The 27,520-nt window shown below is 41.6% G+C and overlaps 1 long non-coding RNA gene across 1 annotated transcript; it reads right to left on the reverse strand.

Annotated features, from left to right (window-relative positions):
- Nucleotides 1-3,733: 3,733 nt before the first annotated feature.
- On the reverse strand, nt 3,734-27,520 carry LOC132001895 (uncharacterized). Its single transcript, XR_009399710.1, has 5 exons — nt 27,235-27,520; nt 26,055-26,145; nt 23,236-23,346; nt 14,634-14,825; nt 3,734-4,005 (listed from the first exon to the last, which is right to left on the reverse strand). It is a non-coding gene; the product is annotated as an uncharacterized LOC132001895 (long non-coding RNA).

Genomic DNA, 27,520 nt, shown 5'->3' on the forward strand with positions numbered 1-27,520 from the left:
GTGGTAGAGGCAGTCAAATGCTTACTCCAAATCCATTCTTCCCTTCTTAAACAAGAGTCTTGATTTTGTTTAGATGACCAACATATACAGCCTAAGAACTGCATTCCCACTTTACTTTACAACTAAATATGCTCCTGTGACTAAGTAATGGCCAGCAGGATATTAATAGGAATATTATATGGGACTTCTATGAAGGTTCTTAAAGGGAGACAACTTGGCGTTGGGGTGTCCTTGTACCCTTCTGGACTACTACCTTCCTGCTGCCTAGAGCATGATGACTGGTGCCCAGGCAGCCATTTTGGGTCTTGAGGTGATCTTGAGGATAGAAGCAATCTGTTGAGGATGACAGAGCAGAAAGACAGATGCCAAGCTTCTTAGGACTTTGTAGTATCTCCATAGCACACCAGGATTGCCAATCTCTGATTTTCTTTTATCTAGTTGAAAAATAAACTTACATCAAGTTTAGGTCACTGCTCTATTGTGTTTCAGTCATGTGTACCCAAATATAATCCTAACTGAAATAGGAGATTATCAAAGCTTAATACAGTCTCTAAGGTGAGTGGGAAAGGGAACTTACTAGGGCCCGGTAAAGGGATTCATAAGCTAAGGACTCAGTGGAAGGAGTCATCAATCTGGAAGTTTATATGCTTTACTCTTTCAGCCTAAGAGTGGAAGCAAAGGCACAGATTTGAAAGATTCTCCAAGGACTGGCAGCCATTCCAGCTGATGCAGAACGATGTTCAAGTGAAGAACTGAGAATGCTATTAATAGGTTTGAAGCATTTGACCTTGGAATCCAGGTTGCACAGGAAGGCAGTTTGAGCTTGTGATACTGGCTACCTACTATTGGATTCTTGGACTGGATTCTGGAATGGTTTTATGGATTGAGAAGTAGAAGCTCCTGAGGTTGTGATTACACAATGGGATTAAGTCTAGCAAATCAAGGAAATCAACGGAATGATGATGCTAAGGCCTGGGTGCGGCCATGGGAGTAAGGAGAAGGTTGCAGTGTCATGGAAATGAAATGACAGCAAGAAGGAGGCTGAGAAAATGTGGGCCTTGATGGAATAGGGCATGACTTTGCTCCCTGAAGTGACCCAGAAGGATATCAATTTGAAGTCTGCTAAGACAACTAAACCCAAGAGGAACAACAGCTTCAGTTCCAGCCTTAAACAGGCAGGTCACATTGAAAGTTTCTGGAAAGAAGTCCAAAATGGACTGATGGGTGCTTAAAACAGGGCAGTTACAGAGGCCTTGTGAGAAGAATGCACGAACTACCACCACAACCAAAGAGCAGTGCATATATCTCCAACTAAATGAAAGGAGCCAAGCAACGTCTGGCCAAAGATCCCCGAGGTAGACAGTGACTTTCAGAAAGGCACCAACCAATTAAATAAGACATTTTCCATCTTCTTTTCTTTTTTTTTTAAGACTTTATTTATTTGACAGACAGAGATCACAAGTAGGCAGAGAGGCAGGCAGAGAGAGAGGAGGAAGCAGACTCCCTGCAGGGCTCGATCCCAGGGTACTGGGATCATGACCTGAGCTGAAGGCAGAGGCTTTAACCCACTGAGCCACCCAGGCGCCCCATTTTCCATCTTCTGAACACAAACATTTCAATTAGTGGCATAGAGGAAGGATCTTTCCTTTTAAATTAAGTGATTCTTTTCTAACTGTCAGAGATATTATGTTGAAGGAAAAGAAACAGACCTGGGGCAGGAGTTCCATGCATGTTCTCAGAGAAATCATTGTGCTTTTGTATTGATTTGTACCAGAGAAAGGAAGTATAATTTAATAAAACAATGTTCTCAGCCAGGGTAGCACGTCAGCCTGGAAACAAGTTCAGGGAAATGGTTGTTAGACCGAATTCTACAGATAATGGCTGGATATCTGACGTGTGCCTTTAGAATAGAGGTTATTAACCTTCCAGCATGGACACCCTCTCCTCAGAAGGTCAGGAGGCAGTGGGGCATGGTGGTAACAGAGTGAATTCTATGATTAGACCACCTAATTTTGAATTTCTGCTATTTGAAATATTTACCTGGTGTCCTTGTGCAAATTATCTAACCTCTAGATGTTGCAACTTCCTTATCTTAAAAATTCTTCTTGTCATTTCCACCATCCACACTGTAATCCTCCCAGAGGTCAGCAATATAACCAGGTTTGGTTTTTTTTTTATACCTCCAAAGAAATTCTATGCAATTAATAGTCCAGAGATGTATGGTGGGTTTTTTTTTTTTCTTTCTGCTTAAAAAACACTTTTTTGTTCCCTTTCCAAAAAAAAAAAAAAAAAAATTAACAGTAATTTCTTGGAGATCATTCCGTAGCATTACACAAAGAGTGTCTTCAATTGTATTAAAACAGCTTTCACATTCATTATCTTATTTGAAAATAACTAGTTTCCTCTCTCCTTGTTGTGCCACAGCAAGCAAGGTTATTAAACTGCTTGCTGACACACAGTGAAAAATTGTTAGAGCTTGGACCAGAATATAAAACTTCCAGCCCTACATCTATTGTTCATTTCTTAGACCAGCCTGTATGTGAAACTGATCTGAGAATCAATGCTTTTCCTCTAATAAGTCCATCTGGATGTTTGCACTGAATGGCACTGTTGCCCTACCCCACCGTGTAACTAAACATAGTTGCTCTATAAATGTTTGTTGAGCAGAATAGGATTGGTTAATTCATAACCCTGGAGGATGATTCACATTTTTATCATTAATCCCTCACGTTTCCTAGGAGATATATCATTAGCATACATACTGAAGGAAATGTTGGGCATGGGTGCGAATACAAAATGTCCTGGTCCCAGCCAAACGCAAATTGTTAAGCAAGCTGGAAAAATTTGCACAGTCCTCCAGTTCACACCAGTCAGTCAGCTAGCACCTTCCTGACCCGTAAGGCCTCCAACCTGTGAGTTCTACTCAGAAATAGTGTCTTTCTTTCTTTCTCTCTTTCTTTATTTGAATTCTGTTACATTAGTCACCATACAGTACACCATTAGTTTTGGATGTGATGTTCCATGATTCCTTGTTCGACAAAGCAGGAGAAAACAGCCAATGGGAGAAAGAGTGTCTTTAATCTTCAGTTTTGCCCTCTTGTGATTCCTATAGCTACTGAAGAGAAAACCATGAACTGGCTAAACTATGCTTTGCTTACAAATCTTCTCTTTTGGAATCTGGAAAATTATAGGAAATTCACCTAATTGTGTATATAAATGTGTATACTGAGAGGGGGGGTGACACTCTCCTGTGTGGCGTGAATATATGCTCCCATGTGAGAAAGGAAGACCAAGCCCAAGATTGTGAGTGTCCTGTATCACCCAGTTTTCTGTGTGGGATGGCTCAGGGAGGCATCAGAGAGGTTAGACTGAGTCAGCTTCTCTGCTTGGCAGCTTTGAGGTATACAAATGCATGTAGGAAAATCAAGTAGACAAAACTTGAATACGTTATTAGAGCCACAGATTATTAACTTCTGAGCCTCTGGGAACTTTCTAGTACTTTATCATTAACTTCTATCTTACTTGCAGAGGTCATACTTTAAAGAATTTCAATACTTCAAAATCAGTTGAGCCTTGCTTTATGATCCAGCTTATGGGCAATTTTGATAGTCCCATAACATTATGAGGTAGATATTATCATCCCCCCATTCCACAAATATAGAAATTGGTACTTAGAGAGGTTAAAGAAACTTGCTCAAGGCTGAGTTGAAATGCGAGCGCAGGTATCTGGGCTCTTAAGTCCATCCTCTTAATCACTATTCTATAATACCTCCATCTATAAGGGGAAAAAGGCAGATCTAAAAAAGATTCTACATCTGAGATCCCCTGATAATTGTACTGGGTGAGATACTTAGCACAGGTGAAATATGGTGAACTTCCTTTAAGAGTCCTGTACTGGGCGGGAGATGGCTATTTAAACGTATTGATGGCAGAGATGAGTCCATGTGAGGTCTTGTCCATCAGTTCAGGATCCTCATGGAAGGCGCTTAGTTTTAAGAGGAGAGGCTGTTGAAAAAGAAATGTTTGGGTGGGGGGACACAAGATCATTATTGGAAAAGAAATAACAGTAGGGGAAATCCTATTCACACTTCTGTTGGTTCTACCCACTGCACCAGAAACTTTTGTCTAAGACCTGAGAAGGGGACTGGAAAAAGAACAGAGCTACTTTGTAGGTGAATACTATTTCCCCATTTGGCTTGAAGTGCCCATATCTCAGAGGAAAAGAATTATGGAAGACTCGCTAGTGAACCAGACCTCCCAGATCACCACCTATGTGCTGTGATATAGGCCCTAGGGATCCTCAAGGTCATTTGCAGGTGTGAGAAAGATATATCAATCTGGACTCCAGCTATTCTGGGAGACAGAGTAATACAAGATGTTCACAACAAGTGATTTAAGCGGAAGGAAGACATCTATATGAATGCTACGTGTAGAGAGAAACCTTTTTAAAATTGACTGAATGAGGGGAATGGTCGAAGGGGAACCTAAAATGACTCTTACAGGAGCAAGCAAAGGAAAAAAAAAAGAGAGTATAACGTAGTTAAAAAGGAAGAAAGATGGGAGAGTTCCAGCCAGTGAAACACATTAAACAACAAATAAACAAGGAAAAAAACCAAACACAGGTTTGAGAGTTCTGAACGAAAGGAAAAGAGCCTGAAAAGTATCCAATCACATCTAGGTGGTACAGATAGCACTTCTAAACTCAGGAAGCATTTTCCGCTCAGCCTGAATATATGAAACCTCTTGTGGACAAGGGCAACAAAGAATCTGAGATAGTTCCTTCCTGAGCAGATTCAAACTTAACACATCAACAAATCAAAATCAAACAAATAAAATCAAAATAAACAAATATAGTAGTGGTAGGACAGCTAACATTGGAAATCTGAGGTTTTAGAAATGGTCTGTTATGAGTGTTAGGGTAGCAGTGTGGCAGCAAAGTGAGCAGGTTTTAGAAACTGGGTTCACCCCAGGGTTCTCAGTGTTTATGCAGTCTGTATATTTAACATGAGATATGTATGTTACGTAGCATTTTCTTTTAAATATATATTTTTGCATAATTTTGTGGTTATTTGCCTTGTGTATCTGGTATTTCCTATAGTAATAAAAAAAAAAAAGTGGGGAAATAAACCAAAAGGAAATTATGCCATAGAACTATTTCAAAGAATTAATCTAAAAATGGTCCTGATTCAAGTATTATATACATATTGTTTCATCAAAGATCCTGAGTCACACTGAATAATTGAGGGATTAGGTGTAACTGACCCCAAAAGAACCAATGGTAACACTTCCAACCATCCAATTGAATCAGGGCTTTGTATACAGGGAGAAAATGTGGCTAAATTTGTGACCATAAAAGCCTGTGAAGAGGGGACATTTTTCTTTAAAGATTTATTTATTTATTGGGGGGTGCAGAGAGAGAGAGAGGCACAAAGAGAGAATCTTCAAGCAGACTATGTGATAAGTAAGGAGCCCAAAGTGGGGCTCTATCCCATGATGCATGAGACCATCACCTGAGCCAATGAAACAAACGGCTGAGTCTGAGGCTCAACCAACTGAGCCAGCCAGGTACCCCAAGAGGACATGTTGTTTTTTTTTATCTCTGCCTTCCTGTTGCTTAGTAATTCACCTAGAAGGTAGAGATGCTTCTCTGTACACATGCATACACATGCATACAGCTTCATCTGTTGGCACCTTCTATGTTCCCCATAATTCTTCACAGACTACGTAAATGATGGTGTGTTTGAGGGGTACAGACGTTACATGCCGTAAGGATTGAGATGAGGGGGAAATCCCATCTAGCTGGGGACATCCTAAAAGGCTTTTTTTTTTTTAAAGAAGAGGTGGGACTAGAATTAGACCTGGTGAGAGGTCTATGGATGAAAAGAAATAAGGAGGAGACTCCTTGACACTCTGGTGTCCAGAGGCTGGCTGGGACTTCAGCAGAAATCCAGCCAGATGGAGATGGAGAATGAGAGCTCTGGAAGTCACTACCCGGTGTCAGGCTTGCAGAGTCTGCAAGGAATATCTAAAGCCATTTATATACGAATAAAAATGAAAATTTGAGCCTGCAGAGATTCCTTAATAGAGAGGAAAAGGAGAAAAGCAGGAAATAGGACCAAATCTCTGGGTAAAACCTCCCTCAGGGGCTGATGGAAGAGATGTCTGCTACATCATATTCAGAAGGAGGTGAGCGGAGATCAAAGCCTCGTGCAGGCCCAAATGGCACTCTGGGTAAAGGAAGTTCAGTAGGTTTTTCAAGTGAGCAGGGAGGAAAGGCTGATAGGGTTAACCCAAAAGGTCTGGGTTTCTTGCAAAGCTAAAGCTAAAAAAAAAAAAAAAGAAAGGAAGAAAGAAAATATGTCTGAGGAAGCAACTGGAGAGAAAAACAAACAAACAGATGTCCAGTAGGACACTACACAGTTCCTAGGGCCTGTCTCTCTGTGCCCCCAAATCCCCCCAGCAACCAGTCACCACTGAGGCTTCCATGTCATTTCCTTCTTGGGGTGGCGCTGACTCACCACGCTCTAAAATGAGTCCCTGCCCACCCTCCCTCACTGCTTCATGAGTGCTGTGAGAAATAATTCATTTATTGGAAAAACATTTTCTTTTGGTTGCTGGGTAAATGCTTCCAGGGCTAAATATCCATGCATTTTAGAGAAGCTGAGAAGGTTGTCTCTAAAGTCTTAAGAATTTGTCTGAAACAAAAACATGATACCCCTTCACTCTTTTCCTCTTCACCTTCTAATGCCCGCATCCCACATCTGGCAGGGCCTGGACTGTTCCCTGGAGAAGGGGAAAATGAGCATTCTTGGAGACATGACCCAGGAGTCAGCAAGCACCTTTAGTGATGTCTTCACATTTCCCGTAACACAAAGTCAGCCTCAGAGGCTTCAGCAAACACCCGCACAGTCACTGTGAAAGGTGAAGGTCAGACTCAGGGATCACTGTGTGAATGGAGGAGGAAGGGACATTACAGATAGGCCTCCCCAAAATCCAGGGTTGGTGACAGAAGGCCTTCCACAACCATGGCTGAGCAGAGGCCAGAAGACATTCCTAGGGTACGGGAAGCTGTTGAGTGCGGTTCTCTGTTGCTAACAATGACATCGTTTGCCTATTGGACAAACACTGAATGCTTCTATCTATCCACTCATTTAATACTTAGAACTTTATGAGTTAGGCAAGGTTACTAAGACAATTTTATCCCCTCTCCAAAAAGGAAAAAAAATGAAACAATGTAGATAAAGCAGTCCACTTTGACCACCACATACCAGTTCACTGGAATTCTAGAATTGTCTCTTCACATTTACATACAGACATTCGGTGGCAAGACTGTGCCCAGTTTTTTGGGGGTTTTTTGCATTATTTTGCATTGACAAAGCTGCATCTGTCTTCCTGTGTACTTGCAAGTCATTCTTCAGAGTAGTGACCAAGAAGTGGAATTGCTGGGTGAGAGGGAATGTGAATTTTTAAAAAATTTATTACCTACTCCAGACTGTCCTTCAAAATGGCCTTTTTGATTTGTTTCCTCAACAACAGTATGTGAGAGTTTGCCTTTGCACACTATTTCTCAAGAGAACCTGTTAGCAATCTTTTTACATCCTGTGTCAATCTCATGTGTGAAAAACAAGGTCTTATTATTATTTTAGTCTGTTTTCCCTTGATTATCTATGAGATCTTACTTTTTTTCACATTGGCTATTTGTCCTTCTTTTGAAGATTACCTGCTCATGTCTTCATTTATTCCTATTTGGTCTATTTATTGACTTCGAAGGCTTCTTTACATATTCCACATGGTTCTGAGTTGTTATGTATGCTACAGATACTCCCTCTCAGTCTACATTTTTCTTTTTAGCCTGTGGGGTCTTCTGCCATTTCAAAGTCTGATGTATTCAAATGTATTTATCTTGCCTTTCTTGCTTTTGCATTAGGGCCTTTATGTATTCTGCTATATTTTATTCTATACTTTTTTTTTATTTTCAAAAGCTTTTATTTATTTGACAGAGAACACAAGCAGGGGGAGCAGTAGGAAGACGGAGAGGGAAAAGCAGGCTCCCCACTGAGCAGGGAGCCCAACATGGGGCTCCATCCAAGGACCCTGGGATCATGACCTGAGCGGAAGGCAGATGTCCAACCTACTGAGCCACCCAGGCGCCCCTTTATTTTATACTTTAATGGTTTTGCCTTCATGGTTGGCTCTTTAAAACATCTAAAACACATGAAACATTTCTGGAAGAGTCTCTCTTCTTAGTCTACCCACAGAACATGCTGACAGGGATGCTAATTATAGAACTGAACCCAAACACAAGAGGAGTAGAAGCAGCCATCCTTCCCTCTGAGGATGTGCCAGCAGCCTGTGGGAGAGTGTTTGCTAAGGCATGCATCTATAGTCCCAAACAGCTAAGAGAATCAGACTCCCCTGAATTTCTTTTTCTTTTTTTTTATTTTCTTTTTTAAGATGGACCCTGAATGGAAGGTTTTCCAGAGTACATTAGTGCTGTAGGATATTAACAAGGCATTAGAAATTATCACATGAGGAATGGCTTTTGTGGTCACATATGACTGGGAGAAGTTTGGTTAAGCAATGTTAAATGGGTTTCTTTGGGGACAGTTCAGTCAGCGAACGTTTATATTGGTCAGAGTCTACAAGCTATTTTTAGATGGAAGTTTACAGTGTATTGAAAAATCCAAAGGATCATTCAGTTCGGAGCCAGTGTTCTAAACATTAGCTTCATTTTTGAATAGCCAGGGGAACATAAGCAAATATGGGTGGATCTAAGTATCCCAGCCCAAGAGATCAGATTTAATTGATCTGGGATAGAGTTTGGGCATGGGAATTTTTAAAAGCTCCCCAGATGATCCTCATGGGGAGCCCAAACAAAAAACCACTATTAGGTGGTATCTCAATGCGGTTTTGATTTGAATCTCCCTGATGGCTAGTGATGATGAACACTTTTTCATGTGTGTTAGCCATTTGTATGTCTTCATTGGAGAAGTTCATGTCTGTTCATGTCTGCTGCCCATTTTTTGACATGATTATCTGTTCTGTGTGTGTTGAGTTTGGGGAGTTCTTTTTTTTTTTTTTTTTTAAGATTTTATTTATTTATTTTACAGAGAGAGATCACAAGTAGGCAGAGAGGCAGGCAGAGAGAGAGGAAGGGAAGCAGGCTCCCTGCTGAGCAGAGAGCCCGATGCAGGATCTCAGGACTCTGAGATCATGACCTGAGCCGAAGGCAGCGGCCCAACCCACTGAGCCACCCAGGCGCCCTGAGTTTGGGGAGTTCTTTATAGATCCTGGGTATCAGCCCTTTGTCTGTATTGTCATTTGCGAATATCTTCTCCCATTCCGTGGGTTGCCTCTTTGTTTTGTTGACTCTTTCCTTTGCTGTGCAGAAGGTTTTGATCTTGATTAAATCCCCAAAATTCATTTTCACTTTTGTTTCCTTTGCCTTTGGAGACATACCTTGAAAGAAGTTGCTATGGCTGATGTCGAAGAGATTATTGCCTATGTTCTCCTCTTGCATTCTGATGGATTCCTGACTCACACTGAGGTCTTTTATCCATTTCAAGTTTATCTTTGTGTATGGTGTAAGAGAATGGTCAAGTTTCCTTCTTTTATACATAGCTATCCAGTTTTTACAGCACCATTTATTGAAGAGACTTTTTTCCACTGTATATCTTCTCCTGCTTTGTCAAAGATTATTTGACCATAGAGTTGAGGATCCATTTCTGGGCTCCCTACTCTGTTCCACTCGTCTATGTGTCTGTTTTTGTGCTAGTACCATGCTGTCTTGGTGATCATAGCTTTGTTGTAAAGCTTAAAATCAGGCAACATGATGCCCCCAGCTTTTTCTTTTTCAACATTTCCTTAGCAATTCCAGGTCTCTTCTGGTTCCATACCAATCTTAGGATTGTTTGTTCCAGCTCTTTGAAAAATGCTGGTGGAATTTTGATTAGAATGGCATTGAAAGTACAGATTGCTCTAGGTAATATAGACATTTTTAACAATATTTATTCTTCTGACCAATGAGCATGGAATGGTCTTCCATCTTTTTGTGTCTTCTTCAATTTCTTTCATGAGTGTTCTGTAGTTCCTTGAGTACAGATCCTTTATCTCTTTGGTTAGGTTTATTCCCAGCTATCTTATGGTTCTTGGTGCTATAGTAAATGCAAGTGATTCTCTAATTTCTCTTTCTGTATTTTCATTGTTAGTGTAAAAGAAAGCAACTGATTTCTGTCATTGATTTTGTATCCTGCCACATTACTAAATTGCTGTATGAATTTTAGTAGCTTGGGGGTATAGTTTGGGTATTCCATATAAGGTATCATGCCATCTGTGAAGAGAGAGAGTTTGACTTCTTCATTGACAATCTGAATACCTTTTGTTTCTTTTTGTTGTCTAATTGTTGTTGCTAAGACTTCTAGTACTACGTTGAACAAGAGTGGCGAAGAGTTTTCATAGATAGCTTTTATGAAGTTGAGAAATGTTCCCTCTATCCGTATACTTTGAATCATTTAATCAGGAACAGATGCTGTATCTTGTCAAATGCTTTTTCTGCATCAATTAAGAGGACCATGTGATTCTTCTCTCTTCTCTTATTGATTTGTCCTATCACACTGATTAATTTGTGAATGTTGAACCACCCCTGCATCCCATGGACAAATCCCACCTGGTCATGGTGGGTAATCTTTTTAATGTTCTATTGGAAACTATTAGCTAGGATCTTGTTGAGAATCTTGGCATCCAAAAATCACAATGAGATAACACCTTATACCAGAATGGCCATTACAATACACCTTACATCAGAATGGCCAAAATTAACAAGACAGTAAACAACATGTGTTAGAGAAGATGTGGAGAAAGGGGAACCCTCTTACATTGTTGGTGGGAATGCAAGTTGGTGCAGCCACTTTGGAAAACAGTGTGGGAGATTCCTTAAGAAATTAAAAACAGACCTTCCCTAAAACCCTGCAATTACACTATTGGGTATTTACCACAAAGATACAGGTGTAGTGAAAAGAAGGGCCATCTGTACCACAATGTTCATAGCAGCAAAGGCCACAGTCATCAAACTGTGGAAAGAACCAGGATGCCCTTCAACGGATGAATGGATAAAGAAGATATAGTCCATATATATATACACTATGGAGTATTATGCCTCCATCAGAAAGGATGAATACCCAACTTTTGTATCAACATGGACGGGAATGGAAGAGATTATGCTAGGTGAAATAAGTCAAGCACAGAGAGTGAATTGTCATATATGCTTCTGCTTACTTGTGGAACATAAGAAATAACACAGAAGACATAGGGAGATGGAGAGGAGAAGGGAGTTGGGGGAAATTGGAGGGGGAGATGAACCATGAGAAACTGTGGACTCTGAGAAACAAACTGAAGGTTTTGGAGGGGAGGTGGGTGGGAAGTGAGTCTGGTGGTGGGTATTATGGAGGGCATGGCACTGGGTGTGGTGCATAAACAATGAATTCTGGAACACTGAAAAGAAATAATAATTTTTTTAAAAACTGTTATTAGTCCAATGGCTTCACTTTAGCAATCAGCGACACAAGCAGCTGATGGGAGGTCAAGTATCACAAGCTATTTTGGAGACTAGCTGGGATCAGAGATGATGTTTAGAATGCCAGGCCTGGCCTTCCCCTCTATCCTGAGCTACTTTCTCCAACATATCATTGGGCATATAAGGTCCAACCAGGACTAGGCAGATGTTTTGGTGTTTGTCATATGCTTCCTTGTAGCTTCTAAATGTCCCGTTTCCTTATCTGTAAAAGCAGCATATTAATACACACTCTCCCTCACTGCAGAGTTGGCCTGAGAAGGGAATGAATTAATGCATATTAAAGTGTATAAAAAATGTACACTGTACAAAAGGAAGTAATGAGAGGAGGCAGGCAAAAGCAGGTTAATAGTGCCTAGGAGTGCCCTGTTTATGAAAAGGGCTTGGGAGATGTTAAACCGTAATTGATGGTGGGAATGAAAAGCACCTGCTCTTGCAAAATAGTTTCTTCACAAACACACCTAGAATCCCTCAAGTCCCAGGCAAGTTGTCAGAATTACCTCCCTCAGGGAACCCCTGATTAAGGTTACCAGCCCCAGGTCATCGGAACATAAATTTTACATGATTAACATTTACATGCATATGCATGAACACTTATATAATTTTGCATGCTGTGTTCAATAATCTCCAACTTCCTAAAGTGGTATACCTTGCAGTTGTCATGCCAGAGATGTCTTTCCCTGGTCTATCCTCTGATATAGGGACAATTGTTAGGGCCTGAGAGGCTGGAGAAATGGAGGGAACAAGAAAAGTTGCAGGTGGAGAGGGAGGCATCCAGGGGACAAAAGAGAGGTCTCAATTTGCTCTAGCAAAGGAATCAATGGAGTACTGTGGCTTGCCAAGAGCACCATGAAACTCTCATGCTTTCCTGCAGAGGCTTGGAAACATTTAGGGTTTTCCAGGAATCCAGAAAAGGAGCCTGCCATAGGCCATGTGCCTGGGAGACCAGCTCAACATTTAACCACAAAGGAAGCAAGGAAGCAAGGAAAATTTGAGGGAAGCATAACTGGTCACAACAGACCTTCCCTTGAGCTGTACACCCTCATTAACAATCCCACAGAGTCTGTGTCATTCATAATTCACTCAAAATATTTTTGTGTAGGCACTGGGGACACAATAGTGAATATATAGATCCCATCATGTTTTTTTCCCATCCCTCTACTTGCAGGGATTATAGCTGTCTGAAGGATATGGACAAAAGTTAAAAGAAAAATAGAAGAATCTTAACTCTGCAGTGTTATGAGGGGTTGGAGAGAGATTGAGGGATGGGAGGCAGGCATCTGCTTTAGTGAGGATGGTCAGGGGCAGAGGCCTGGTGGGTGACAAAAGAGCATTTCAAATAGAGGGGACAGGACGTGTGAAGGACATGGAGGCATCAAACTTGGCATGATCTGGGAAGTGGAGGAAAATCAATGTGGCTGGAGGGTAGAGTGAAGAGGACCATGGCAGGTGAGCAGAAATGGGCAGGGACCAGATCATTCCAGCCTTGGGTAGGAGTCATACATCTATTCTAAAGTAACTGCTACCTGCTTGAGGGATGGTCAGGGGTTATATTCAAAATAATCAACACTTGGCAGGGGTGGACTTAATCTTAAGAAGACCTGAAGAGCTTATATAATTTGGGGGTACTTCTTTAAGAAACCTCAAAATGTCATCTTAAAGTGTTATACAAGGTGTTATACAAGGCAAGCCCTGAAGCTCAAACTTTGCTGGCTTCACCCTGAACCTTTGAAATTAATCCACAGCAGGTTCCAGCCATAAGCAGAGATGAGCTGTCCTGGAGTGTCCCAGCTAAGCATCAGCAGGACAGGAAAGGCAGATGGGGCAAGTACTCTGGTCCCAAGAGGGTAGGAAAATACCACAGAAGGAGTCGGGCAAGGGTGTTCAGATGTTTGCAAGGGAGTGGTGATAAAAATGGCCTCTGAGCTAAGCCACAGAAGAAAGAAATGCCACAAGAGTTGATGGATTAGAGGTACCATGAAGACTCAGAACTGTAGACATAGGGTTATCAGAGAAAATGGACCGAAAAGGCAGTGGTACAGTGGAAGAAGGGCTCCTTGGAATTTGGGGGTTAGAAGTGGTTTGTTCTCTGGTAATGACAAGGAACAGGACAAGGAGTGGGTACTTCAGGTGGTGTGAAGAAAATGTCATTGGAATTGAGTGGGTGGCTGGAGTGGAGGCTGGCTCATGCATATGGGTGCACCAGTCACAAATAAGGATGTCTCTGGTTCGGGGGAGAGGAAGAAAGTGAGGATTTTGTTTTTAAAATGGAAGTGGAGAGCCCCACATTTGGAACAGCTGTAGATCTCCTTTCCTTGGTTGTTAGCCATGCTGTACAGGATCTGGAAAGGAACATGTCCACAATGCCTGAAGTTTTCTCCCACGAATGGTTTCCACTGTGGTTTCAACCACAGCACTGTGGTTGTTTGGGGCTCAACTCAACCTGTGACTAATTATAGAATTGTTTGTACTTTTCCTTTCCTTGGGGGCGAGTGCCTTCCAAATGGTCACAATCTTTATATAGAAAAGTTTGTCATTAAAAAGGAAAACAATACTATTTAAGTTTTTGGTTTTCAGAAGCCTTTTACAGTTGTTTCCTCACCAGAACATCAAACCCATAGAACAATGGGTACATTCTCATACAAGAGAAGAAATAGTCTGAGAAGTAACTTCCCAAATCACATAGCTGCAGCTTGTAATACCTAAAAAGTGCTATAAACACCATACCTGAAGCTGTATCTAAACATTCTGGCCACCCCCATCACAGCCAGTGCTCTTTCCACCATACTGTGGCGCCTTCCCTCATGCCTCTTGTGGAGATGTCACCATTTCAGCTGCTTCTACTGTTGTTTGGTCCTAATGTTGCAAGCCTATTAGTCTCTGGCATGAGCTTCCCCTTGGGCTAGAGACTACAGGGCTTTGGAACTTGAAGGACCCTCTGTAACCTTCATTAGGAACTCATGTAACTAAGGTAGTCAGGGACTGCCTTGGCTTAGTGAGGCTGAGGGGACAGTAGAGTTAAGTATGGGCTAACTAGGGCTGGAAACTCCACTTTCTCACTTACCAGGTCTGATGAGCAGAATTGTTGAATGATGATTGTGATCATCGAATGATCAATTGTCGAACGATGTCCTGCACTTGTGTCATACTTGGAGAGGGTTTCACTGGTCCCCACAAGATGGGTTATTGATTCCAGAAGCACATTCAATGAAGCATTTCCAGAAGTGGTCAGAGCATCCTGATCCTGCAGGGCATCCTTCCAAAGAGGAATACTCTATCAGCATTTGGGAAACATTACTCACTATATTCTCTCTCCTTGGTCATTGGTGTTTTACCACTGCTATAATAAATTACTACACACTTGGTGACCTAAAGCAATAAAGTTTTATTCTCTTACAGGTTCTGGAGACTAGAAATCTGAAACCAGCTTTAGTGGGGTAAAGCCTAGGTATCAGCAGGACTGATTCCTTCTGGTGGTTCTCAGGGGGAATCCATTTCCTTGCTTTTCCTCTTCTAGGAGGCTGTCCATATTCATGGACATGCTCTTTCCTCCATTCTCCAAGTGGCTGTCTCTAATCTATGTTTCTGTTGTCACAGGGCCTTCTGACTCTAACTGTTGCTTTCCTAGTCTTATTAACTAGGTCAATTGATCCACCCAGATAACCTAGGATAATCTCCCCATCTCAAGATCCTTAATTTTATCACCTTTGCAAAGTCTCTTTTGTTGTATAAGAAAACCTGTTTATAGATTCTGGAGATTAGATGCGGACATCTTCATATTCGTGAGACCATATTCACTTCACCAGAGATTCACAACAGTAAGAAAGAAATCCTGAGAAGGTCTGAAGTAAAAAGAAACAAACAAAATAAACTGACTTAACTTTGTTAATCTTATCATTTTTAAAACTTGACCTTTAAGACTTTAAGTTATTTTTATGAAATGGCAATCTTTTTTCTTATTAGCCGCTGTCTCTTGAAGGGAAAAAAAACTTATTTTTCAGTCTTTGGTAAGTACATGCACTGGGTACATGGGTCTCTTACAAAGACTTTTTCTTAGGCTCTTCTGAGCCCTTTTTTGTTTTTAAGAATGAATGAATTAATTAATTAATTAATGAGAGATAGAAAGCAATTTTAAGAATAAAAGGAAGGTTATAACTTTTCTGCTTATTCATTTCGTCCTCAAATTATGGAGCTATAACAGCACCTAACACAATATTTGTCCAATAGATATACCTATGTGATTCTACATGGGGTTCTATGGGGGTCTAAGTGTGGGCAAGTGCCATATGCACTTACCATGTGAGAGCCCATGTAAAGAAATGTGTAGTGGGGGTGCTGGCCATCAGGAGGCACAACGTTGCCTGAGATGATTTCCCTTTTAGGTCTTTAGGATTCTGCCCTCTGGAGACTTTAAACAAAATCAGAGAGTGAGTGTCTTCCTGGGAACAGAGGAACAGTGACTCCAAAGGGCCCAAGACTCATCTTGGCTTCCTCTGGAGTAGAGGGATATTGGGAAGAAAGTGTGGCCCTGAAGACATCACCCAGAGTGCCAGTGACCAGAAGCAAGGTCACCTGAAGGCTGGTTTGTACTCTGGCTTTTCCCAGCCACTGGCCCTTCATTTCCTCTCACTCTGGGTCTAACTACATTCATATTAATTAGTTTTATATTAATATGAACTTACAGAAAATCCATATAGGCTTAAATTGTAGGGAAATTTAGTGTGGCATTAGGGTGGTTAATCCAGAAACTTAACCACTTAAGGTTCTTCTAACTTCCTATTTATCCATCCTTACCTGGCTGTCCTTGTAGGGTTTCCAAAGATGGCTTGCTACCACAACAAGGCTTAATGGAGGAAGAGGTACTGTTTCTATTCATATGTGTGTCTCTTCCTTTTTACTTTTAGTGGACTAATTTTCAAGAAATATCAGGTTATAGCAAAGTTGAGTGGAAAGCACCAAGTTCCCGTGTAACTCTTTATCCTGTTACACAGACTCCTCCTTGACAACACCCCACCCCAGAGTGTACATTTGTTACAACTGGCAATCATACACTGACACGTATTATCATCCAAAGTCCACAGCTTCCATCAGGGTTCACTCTCATGCTGTATATTCTATGGGTTTGGATACACATATGATGTGTATTCCCCAATGTAGTATCATACAGGGTGATTTCACTGGCCTAAAAATCTTGTGTTCCACTTACACATCCCTGCCTTCTCCCAAACCCCGCAAACTTCTGATCTTTTCAGTCTCCATAATTTTGCCTTTTCCAACTGTCCTATGATTAGAATCACATACTCTGTAGCCTTTCAGATATGTGCTTACTCTTATGACCAAATACCTCTAGAAGACCTGTTTGCTTCTCATTGGTCAGAACCAAGTCATATGGTTATCCCTAAACAAAACCACTGGGGGTGACCATCCAAATTACACAATCCACGTTGGCCATGAGATGGTGGGTGTGCATCCCCATCCCTCTAGAAGTAGTATCTGTGAAAACTGCCTGTAGAATCTCTTCCTTTAAAGAAACTTGAAATAATAAACTTCCTTTAGCTTATGCTGTCCTGTCCCTACAGTTGGTTTTATGATAGGACCTGAGCAGAAGAACATGACCACAGCACTCAGGTGACTTGTGAGGCAGTGGGAAACCAGCCATTGGCTGGTGGCTGACTGAAGCTCTACGTGCTCATCCTTCATCTATGGGAAGGGTGGACTGTGGTAATCACAATGACTTCTCAGTAACATGCGATGCTGTTTGCTAGCATTTTGCCCAAAGTAAAACTTCTTTCACAACTGGGGTCAATCCTCTCAGACCCTTCCATTGCTTTATTAACTAACTTTATGTGATATTCTAAATCCTTTGTTGTCATTTCAACAATCTTCACAGTATCATCACCGGGAATAGGTTCTAGCTCAAGAAATCACTTTGCTCATCCGTAAGAAGCAACTCTTCACCTGGTCAAGTCTGATCACGGGCTTGCAGCAATTCAGTCACATCTTCGGGCTCCACTGCTAATTCTCTCTCTCTTTTTTTTTTTTTTTTAAAGATTTTATTTATTTATTTGACAGAGAGAGATCACAAGTAGGCAGAGAGGCAGGCAGAGAGAGGGGAAGGGAAGCAGGCCCCCTGCTGAGCAGAGAGCCCTATGCGGGACTCGATCCCAGGACCCTGAGATCATGATCTGAGCCAAAGGCAGCGGCTTAACCCACTGAGCCACCCAGGCGCCCCTCCACTGCTAATTCTCATTTGCTTGCTATTTCCACCATGTGAGTTACTTCCTTCGCTGAAGTCTTGAATCCCTCAAAGTGAGGGATGGAGGATAAGGGCTGGAATCAACTTCCAAACTGTTGATTTTGATATTTTAATCTCTTCCCATGAAAAATAAATGTTCTTAATAGCATCTAGAATAATGAGTGCTTTCCAGAAGGTTTTCAATTCACTTTGCCCAGATCCATCAGTAGGGTCACTACCTATGGCAGCTAGATCCTTCTGTGTTAGAAGGTTAAAGGAGGGTCAGTAAAGTATCCTCCAAACTGAGAAGGTACTTTGAGACTGAAAAGTGAGTTTTATTCAGCATAACTTACTGATGGGGGCGGGAATCAGGTGGGCATTCCAGGCACTGTGCAGCTATTATTCACTCCCTCTTCTCTACCAAGTCTCCAGCTTTCATAGAGCGAAGGGCATGGTGGTAAAGTCACAGAGTGTTTATCTAACATGGTACCATCTGTGTGCCAGAGGATCTCATCTCTACTAGTCACTTATTCTGTGTACCACTTAGGGATGATCAGAACAAGCCTGCATTTTGGTCAGGGCATACATTAACCCTTATGGGGCTGCAACCTATAGCCCTGAGGGAGGTCAATGCATGGAACAAGATGGAGCACCAAAGAAGGATGCTGTGATTTTCTCTGAGAAGGCTATACTAGGCACCTGGGTATGGATGGGCGAGTAACTTTGTTGAGTTCCCCGTAATCTATTGTCATTTGCCAGTACTATTAGATTTCTTTACTGGCCAAACTGGATTACTGAATGGGCTTTCAGTAGGCCTGATGACCCCTGCATTCCTAATTCTTTAATGATGGCAGTAATCTCATCATGTCCCTGGTAGCTAATACTGTTTGGAATTTACTGTTCTCTGGGGATTTGGCAGCTTTATAGGTTCCCATTTTACAGGACCTATGACAACAGGTCTCACTACTCAGATATGCAAACTGAATTCACCTGTCATTGTAATTAAATCTAGACTCTGTAGAACATCTATGCCAAAAAATATATTCCAGGATGGAAGAGATAAGCTCTAGAAACAGCAAGAGGAAGGGGAGGCCTCCAGTCTGTAGCGAGAGACTGGTTTGACCTTGACAAACTGTCCCTCATAATAATCAGCAGGCTTCATTTCTCCGCAAAATCTTGAGTGGTTTCCATAGATAGGTGTGCATTCAGTTTCAGTGTCTATTAGAGCTAATATAGTCTGTTACTGAAAGACCAATAAATGGTTAATTCAAGATGGTGCCTCTTACATGCACTACAGGGCAACTTTGGCCATTGGCATAACCCTTGATCTCTAGGAGTTGGGGGTATCTACCCTTGAAATTCCTGTTAGCAGAGGGGCACTCAGTGACACACCTTGCTTTTATGAGCCTTCCTTTTCAGAACACCTTCCATAGGCTTAGCAAGACCATACTGGGTGATCTATATTTTCTCTGAGGGTCCCAGATAATATTAAATCTTGCCACAATTACGTGAGACCTCGATGGGCCCCCTTTTGCCATTTTAACATCAGCAGTATATTCCTTATCTGTTTTTCCACCTATTTCCCTTATGACAGATTCTTTCAGTTTTATTTAAGTCAGCCACCATCACAGCTACTGTATCAATGGGTCAATGAACCAGAGGGGTTAAGAACAGATACTAAAGTCCCATACCATGCCCCTAGGGTTGACTCTGAGATACAGTCTTTCATACCAGGGAAAATAATTCTTTGTCTGGGCCTCTAAAATGCTGAGCAAAAATGGCATGTTTCACTCCCAGTTCACTTATAATTTCTTGTTGTTCTTTCATAGAGGTCAAGAGTCCAAGAGCAGAGGGAAAATTCCATTCATTAGGCCAGGTTATCCTAATGCTAGCATTTATCTAATCAAATTAGCTAAGCACCCAAGATTCTCACCCATGCCTGTGGCACATCATCCTTGTCACAAGGCAGGATGAGCAGTGACTAAGGCCATTTTTGACATCTCAAACCCATGCAGCATACCATTTCCCCCAGTACCCAAAATTGTAACACCAAGAAGTCACCCCATTTTGGCCCTTTTGCTTAAAGCAGCTGCTTATTCCACTAATTAAGTGGTAGCATATTCCCTGACTAATGGGAATTTCTTCTTGGTCATCCCCATACTTATGGGTCTTTGTTTGACTCAGAGGGCATGCCTGTAAGTCATTTTCCTCCTCCATTGTATTGTTGTCCTCATCAGAGGAGCCATTAGCCAGGTATCCCATGCTTTAGGGGCCCAATTCTCTTCAGATAGAATAGTTCTCACTTTAGTGCACACTAGTCTGTGCCCATGTATCTTTGCCAGTCACACACTGTAATAAGCCTTCCTCCTGTTGTTGGATTCTTTTGGACATGCCATCCATCTTAAAGGAACATAGGCTTTTTCCAAAGCCAATGCTTCTCCAGTCTGTTCCAATTCTCTCCTTACTCATAACCAACCACCCTTTTCTTTTTCAGAAGCTTTTCCAGTTTTATTGAAATATAATTTATGTATAACATTCTATAAATTTAAGTTTTATAAGTTTTAACCTTTTGATTTCATATATTTATATACTGCAAATGGTTACCACCATTAGTTAACACCTGCATCATGTTAGTTACTTGTGTGCGTGTGTGTGTGTGTGAATATGTAAGGTCTACTCTTTCAGCAATCAGTTGTTCTTTGTGTTGAGCTGATAACCACTTCCTCCATCTGCTACCTAGACGTGTTCCATGAGAGAGAAAGTACGTTTCTCTCAGCATGTCTTGCATTTTTCTTCCTATAAGAAACATTTAACTGTGTCTATAAGACCCCTTCCCACAATGAGTCTTCTCCTTAATGGCTTCAGTGCTTCCCTATTTGGTGGATTCCCCAGGACTGCTTGTGGGTTTGTTACAAAATACTCTGGGTCACCTTCCTCAAAGTACTTCCCAACTTCTTACACACACACTTCCCTTATTCACTAGCATAGAGTCAGCCCCTTGCTACCAGAACACATGCCCCACCAGGCAGGCCAATTTTGCCTGTTCTTAACTTCACTGAAGTGTCTGAGATGCTACAATAGTGCTCCTGTGTCTGACACTCCATTACCACTTGGATAAGTAAACTGCATAAAGCACCTCTCTCTTCTAGATGAGGCTCAGGCCACAGCTGTTTGTGGCAGCTAGTACTCTTCTCACCAGTGGTGGTCTCCTCCATACCCCCACATCCTCCAGTCTACACCATCCCTCCTACACAGCACAGGAAATAGTTCTCTCTTCAGAAAAGGTGTACCTAGGCTTCATAATTCCCTTTTCATGGTGTCCCCTAACACAAAGATCAATGACCAAGCCACTGCTCAACAGCTAGTTCACTTTCTCTTCTCCATTTCCTTTCCCCATCATTTCAGAAAGGGTCTCTAACAATCCCTCAGCAATTTTGGGGGTGTCACTGTACTCATGCACTGGTTTGAGCCACTCATAAAATCTGGCCAAGTCTCCCCACATGAAGGCTGCTGGATAACCTGGATTTCCCCCTCTGGAGAGCAAGGCTTCCCACCCCCATACAATGAGGCTTCTCCCCCAGGTCCCCCAGGCATGGACAATGGGCTCTCCACCACCCCACACCTGGCCTTTTAACCCATCCTTGGTTTGTTTTCAGTCTGCTCCTGACTGGCTAGCCACTTGTTAGAAAGTAGAGGAGGGTCAATAAATTATCCCCCAGACCGAGAAGGCACTTTGACACAGAAAAGTGAAGCAAGTCACTTCATATCCATTATCATTTACACCAAGTTTTATTCAGGGTAACTTACTGATGGGGGAATGAGAAGGACATATGATCCAGGCACCACAAAGCTATTCTCCACCAAGTCTGGGTCTTCATCCCCAGCTTCTAGAGAGCAAAGGGCATGGTAGTACAGTCACAGGGTAGTTATCTAAAGCAGCACCACCTGTGAGTTAGAGGCTCTCATCTCTACTAGTTATTTAAAATAGAGCGAGCCTTCTGTGCACCACTTTAAGATCAGAACAAACCTTCCTGCATTCTGGTCAGGGCAGGAATTGAGTTCTATGGGTCCTGGAAGAGAGCCCTAAGGAAAATCACCACAGGGGCAAGAACAAAATGGAGGCCAAAGATGGAGTCAGTGTTATCAGCACTCCTACATTTATGAAATATATTTCTTAAATACTAAGACTTGAAAGTCAAAATTACTCCTTGATCTATGGACGGCCAAATGGTTGAGGTGTTAACAAACATGAAAACAGCATTAATCTCATTGTACATCTCCATCAGAGATCCTGGGAGACCAGGTGCATTGTCAATGAGCAGTCAGATTTTGAAAGGAATCTTTTCTTCTGAGCAGTAGGTTTCAACCATGAGCTTAAAATACTCAGTAAATTATTTTGTAAACAGATGTGCTGTCATCCAGGCTCTGTTGTTCCACTGACAGAGCACAGGAAGAGTAGATTTTGCATAATTCTTAAGAGCCCTGGGATTTTCTGAATGGTGAGCATTGGTGTCCACTTAAAGTTACCAGCTGTGTTAGTTAATAACAAGCTCTGCAGCCAGGCATTGACTTCTCCCTTCTTTCTCTGAAAGTCCCGAGTGATATCTTCTTCCAATAGAAGTCTATTCTGTCTACACTGAAAATATATTGTTTTGCTGTAGCCACCTTCATTTTCTTACCCAGATCTTCTGGATAACTTGCTGCAGCTTCTACACTAGGATCTTGCTGCTTCACCTTGTACTTTTATGTTCTAGAAATGGCTTTCTTCCTTAAGTCTCATGAACCAACCTTCGCTGACTTCAAATTTTTCTTTTACAGTTTCCTCACCTCAGCCTCCACTGAATGAAGGAAGTTAGGGCCTTGCTCTGGAGTAGACTTTGGTGGAAGGGAATGTTGGGGCTGGTTGGATCTTGTAGGTAGACCAAGAAAACTTCCTCCATACCAGCAATAAGACTGTTTCACTTTATCACTCATATGTTCACTAGAGTAGCACTTTTAATTTCCTTTAAGAACTTTTCCTTTGCATTCACAACCTGGCTAACTTACAAGAAGCCTAGCTTTTAGCCTATCTTTTGACATGCCCTCCTCACTAAGCTTCATAATGTCTAGCTTTTGATTTAAAGTGAGAGATATGAGACTCTTCCTTCCACCCGAACACTTAGAGAACTTGCAGGGTTATTCACTGACCTAATTTCAATACTGTTGGGTCTCAAGGAACAGAGAAACCCGAGGAGAGGGAGAAAGATAGGGGTCGGCTGGTTGGTGGAGCAGTCAGAACACACATATATTTATCCATTAAGCTCACTGTCTTATATCACGTGATTCATGGCACCCCAAAACAATTAAAATAGTCACATAAATGATCACTGATCACAGATCATCAAAACAAATATAATGATAATGAAAAAGTTTAAAATATTGTGCGAATTACCAAATGTGACGCAGCGACATGAAGTGAGCAAATGCAGTTGGAAAAACGGCGCCAACGGAGTTGCTCATTGCCAGGTTGCCCCAAACCTTCAATTTGTGAATAACACAGTATCTGTGAAGTGTAATAAAGCAAAACACAATAAAATGAGGAATGCCTATATTAGTAAAAAGCTTTAACAGAAGGTGTACCTATTCTAAAAGTGCTTCAGGTACTGATACACTGAGATGTACTTATAATTACTATTTTTTACCTGTCTTTAGGTCTCTGCTGAAGTGTTATCTTCTTGGACAGTTCTTCTCAGACCACTTTACCTAAAATCATACCCCCATCATTCTCTTTGAGCCCTCATTCTCTTTCTTCTGTTTAAAGCACTTCTTTCCATATGACATAACATTATATATTTTTATTTGTTTGCTATCTATCTCCCCTCTAGACTGAGGGATGGAACTGCGTTTTGTTCACTGACATTCCTCAGACTTTGGAGCCGTGCCTAACACATAGTAGGTGCTCAATAAATATATATTTAGAGGGAAATGAAACCACCAAGACTGACTTTAATTGGGAGTTTCCTTCTGAGTCATGTGAGGAAGGTATTAAACACCAGAATAAAATGCAAGGCCTGTTTTCCAGGAGGATGGGAGAGTGGCTGTTGAGTGGAAAATCAGCTCTGTGAGTCAGGATGAGGTGGTTGCTTGCGTTTGTAGCTTCCTGGCTCTAAATAGCCTGTGTCCTCTGTCTTAAGGAGCTTAAGACAGCTCTGGGCACTGAGGAAGCCCATGCAAACCCTCCTTTGAAGTGTCTGAGCCATGAGGTTAGTATTTCGTAATTTTTTTTCCTCATCTAATTTAAGGTCTTTTCTAATCTGTCATGAAGTTGTACAGAAAAAAGCAAGGCCATGACTCAGACATGCCTCCTGAATGTGCCCTGTAGATTCTTGCAAAAGCAATAGATTTTCCTGCCTAGGTTTCCTCTGTTAAAGCACCATTCAAATGGGAAAATAAATTATTAGTGTTTTTATCAACAGCAAACATAATATTATAATTCCTTAGACTGTTTTACCACTCTATACTTTTCATACTTCTCTAGTTTTTCATTTGTTGATTGAAATGATTGGTCAAGTAGCAAGGTAATCAGGGCAGGCTGACAATCCCCCATCCCCATTTAAAGAGAAGAAACTGAGACATTTCTTTCCTCTGCTCTGAAGGGACCTGTCCACACAGTAAGTGACAGAGCTAGTATATGAACTTAGATTGTCAGACACCAAGTTCATTCTTTCTATGATATCCATATTAATAAACCACCTCTGGCCCATGCTGAACTGTTAGGGTATAGAGTCGACCACCCCTCAATTAGACAGAGAACACTCTCGAGGTCTCAGAAGACACGTCCTCTTGCAGTCACACAGCGAAGTTTATTTCCAGCTAGCTGGAGTCCAAGTATCCATCCGGCGCAGCAGGTTTCAAAAAGGACCCCGAGCACTCAAAGCCAAGGGTTTATATAGCATTTTCAAGGCAGTTCTCCATGGCTACATACATATCTTGCACCCCACTTTGACAGTTTAACTTTGTTTAACCTTTTGCCACCCCGGGGTCACCCTGGAGCCATTCTGGAGGTTAAGTGATATTTAGGTTTAGAAGAAATTTAACTTTATTTACATTTCCTTCTGCCTCAGCCTCCTTGAGTTTTACGGTGCAACCTTATGCCTTGAGGAACTGAGCCATTTGTCTCTGGAAATTGGGCCATTGAAGAGATAGCCCTTTCTGTTGTAAATCACCAGGACATTTGCAAACCAAGGGAGAGTCCTGTCTTGCAGGATTGTGATCTCTGCAAGTTAACTATTTGTTTTTAACATTTGGTCCCTATGGCACCACCACCTAACGCCCCGGTGGTACATGATTAAGTTGTTTTTCCAAGTTTTAGCTACTTTCTCTTATCTCAAGTTATGCGCGCAGTGTGGACTAGTTAGGGACGCTCAGTAAAATGGCTTCCTGGCCTTCAGGATGGCCATTTTTATACTAACCCACTCTTACAGAACAAGGAAATTAAACTGGATTGAATTTGGCAAACATTTAACAAATATCTGCAAACAAGCCCATACCTCAACCCTAAAGAAGGAGGGTTTCTCCAGTGCTTGAAGGAATAGGTCACCCAATTTAATTTTTTCTTAAGCAATTACTATCAGCTAAGCTGGGCTAGGTTCTGTGAAACACACAAAGAATAGAAGACAGTTTGATGTAAGATGCCCTTTGAATGCTTTTCTCACCCCTGGGCTGCCACAGTGCTACATTTTAACTACATTTTACCTGTTTACATAGGTCACAAGGTGGTGCAGATACAGTGCATCAGTTCAACCCCAGGACTGTGATCTCCTAGCAATGCCCTGTGTATCCACTCTACTGCACTGGAGCTGCCAGTGCTTTCTGATGATTTTTTGTTTAAATGGTGCCTTAGCTTTCTCCTACATATTATTGTAATTTAGAGTGTCAATGTGAGAGGAAATTATGAAATGTAATCAAACTGGAAGAGGAAGGGTACATGGCAAAGTGAATTTGCCTGGCACTTCCCATAATATTGGAAAAATACCAACTGTCCACATCAAAGTATAAAGGGCTTATAGAAATTTGGGAGGAAGCTAAAGCCTGCCTCAAACAGCCCTGTAGCTCTCTAAAGAAAGCCCTACACTTTCTGCTACCTAAACGAAGCTGAGATGCCAAAATGCATTGGTACAATGTACCAAAAGAAATAACATTCTTAGGGACGTAGGGACCCTGGAGTAGCTCTATTAAGCATGACCTATTCACTTCCCCACCAACACCTACCAAGAGGTCTCAGAAGACACGTCCTCTTGCAGCAGGACACTAAGATGAAATTTCTGTTTCCGGCAGTATGCAAACTAGATGACTGACCCTCCTGCAAAAAGAAATTGAAAATGTCTGGATTAAAAAAAAAAATTTTTTTTTTAATTAAGCGCAACCATGGACTGGAGAGTAGAGAATACTTAGAGTCCAAAACCAAAGTAAATAATGAGGAACAAACTACCGATACACACAAAAAATAGATTTATCTCAACACCATTATGCTGAGTGAAAGAAGTTCAGGCAATACAGAGTACATACTGCATGATTTCATTTCTGTAAAGTTCTAGAAACTACAAATGAATCTATAGTGATGGGAATTAAGTCGGTTAGTAGTATAGTGATAGAAAGTAGTTTTGTGGGGAGCCTGGGTGGCCCAGTCACTTAAGCATCTGCCATAGGCTCAGGTCATGATCCCCATGGTCCTGGGATCAAGTCCCTCCTAGGGCTTCCTATTTGTCAGGAAGCCTGCTCTCCCAATACTGCTCCCCCAGGCTTCTGCTCTCTGACTCACTCTTTCTCTCTCTCTCTCTCTCTCTGTCAAATAAATAAATAGAACTTTCAAAAAAAAAAAAAAAAAAAAAAAAAGAAAAGAAAAGAAAAAAGAAAGTAGTTTCTCAGGGATGATGATGGAGGAAGGGGTGTGTAGTGACCAGGTAAGAGGATACTTGGGGTGATGGAAATGTTTATTATCTTACTTACAAGTATGATTTAATGAATGTATCCTGCTACAATTGATCAACTATGTACAGTTTATGGTGCTTCAATTACACAGCAACAAACGAAAACAAACTCCAACTAACTAACAAAGACAAAGGGATTATTAGGAACCCAAACTTAAATTTAAGCCATTAAGTGTTTTTCATCATGAGCAAAGACACCAATTCTGGTGACCTAGAGTTCCCCTTTCACAATCTCACAGGACCAGGGGAAAAGGCAAAAGAGCCCAAACTGCTGAGTATAATAGGAGAGTCCCTGCACAAAGCTGGAACTTCAAAGGTCTATACCTTTAATGTAAGAGTGACCATCAAATAAACCAGCCTTTCACCTCCTACACATGCAGGGGATGGGAAGTTCTAGTTATTTTATCTTAACAGCAAACACCAGGTTTCTGGATCAGGGATCAGAGCAATTATTTACTTACAGCAATAACAGTGTGGGTCCCCCAGGCTCCATTTTCCCTCTGAGCAGCAATGTGATAAGAGCAGATGTCCACCCTTAATGTACAGAGGAGTCCTTCAGGAGGGGAACCCTGGAATTAGGAGCCCCCATATATGCAGAAACTGGCACACAGCAGCCGCCTGCTCCTCTGCAGGAGAAGGAAACAGACCTTTCCTCTCTAAGGTAAACAAATCCTCTCTGGGAAGAGAAGAAGGTCTCCACCTATTTACAACCCTTTGAAATGCAGACAGATAGCTCCAGGAGAGATA

Source organism: Mustela nigripes, chromosome 14, assembly GCF_022355385.1.
Source record: "Mustela nigripes isolate SB6536 chromosome 14, MUSNIG.SB6536, whole genome shotgun sequence".
Lineage (NCBI taxonomy): Eukaryota > Metazoa > Chordata > Mammalia > Carnivora > Mustelidae > Mustela > Mustela nigripes.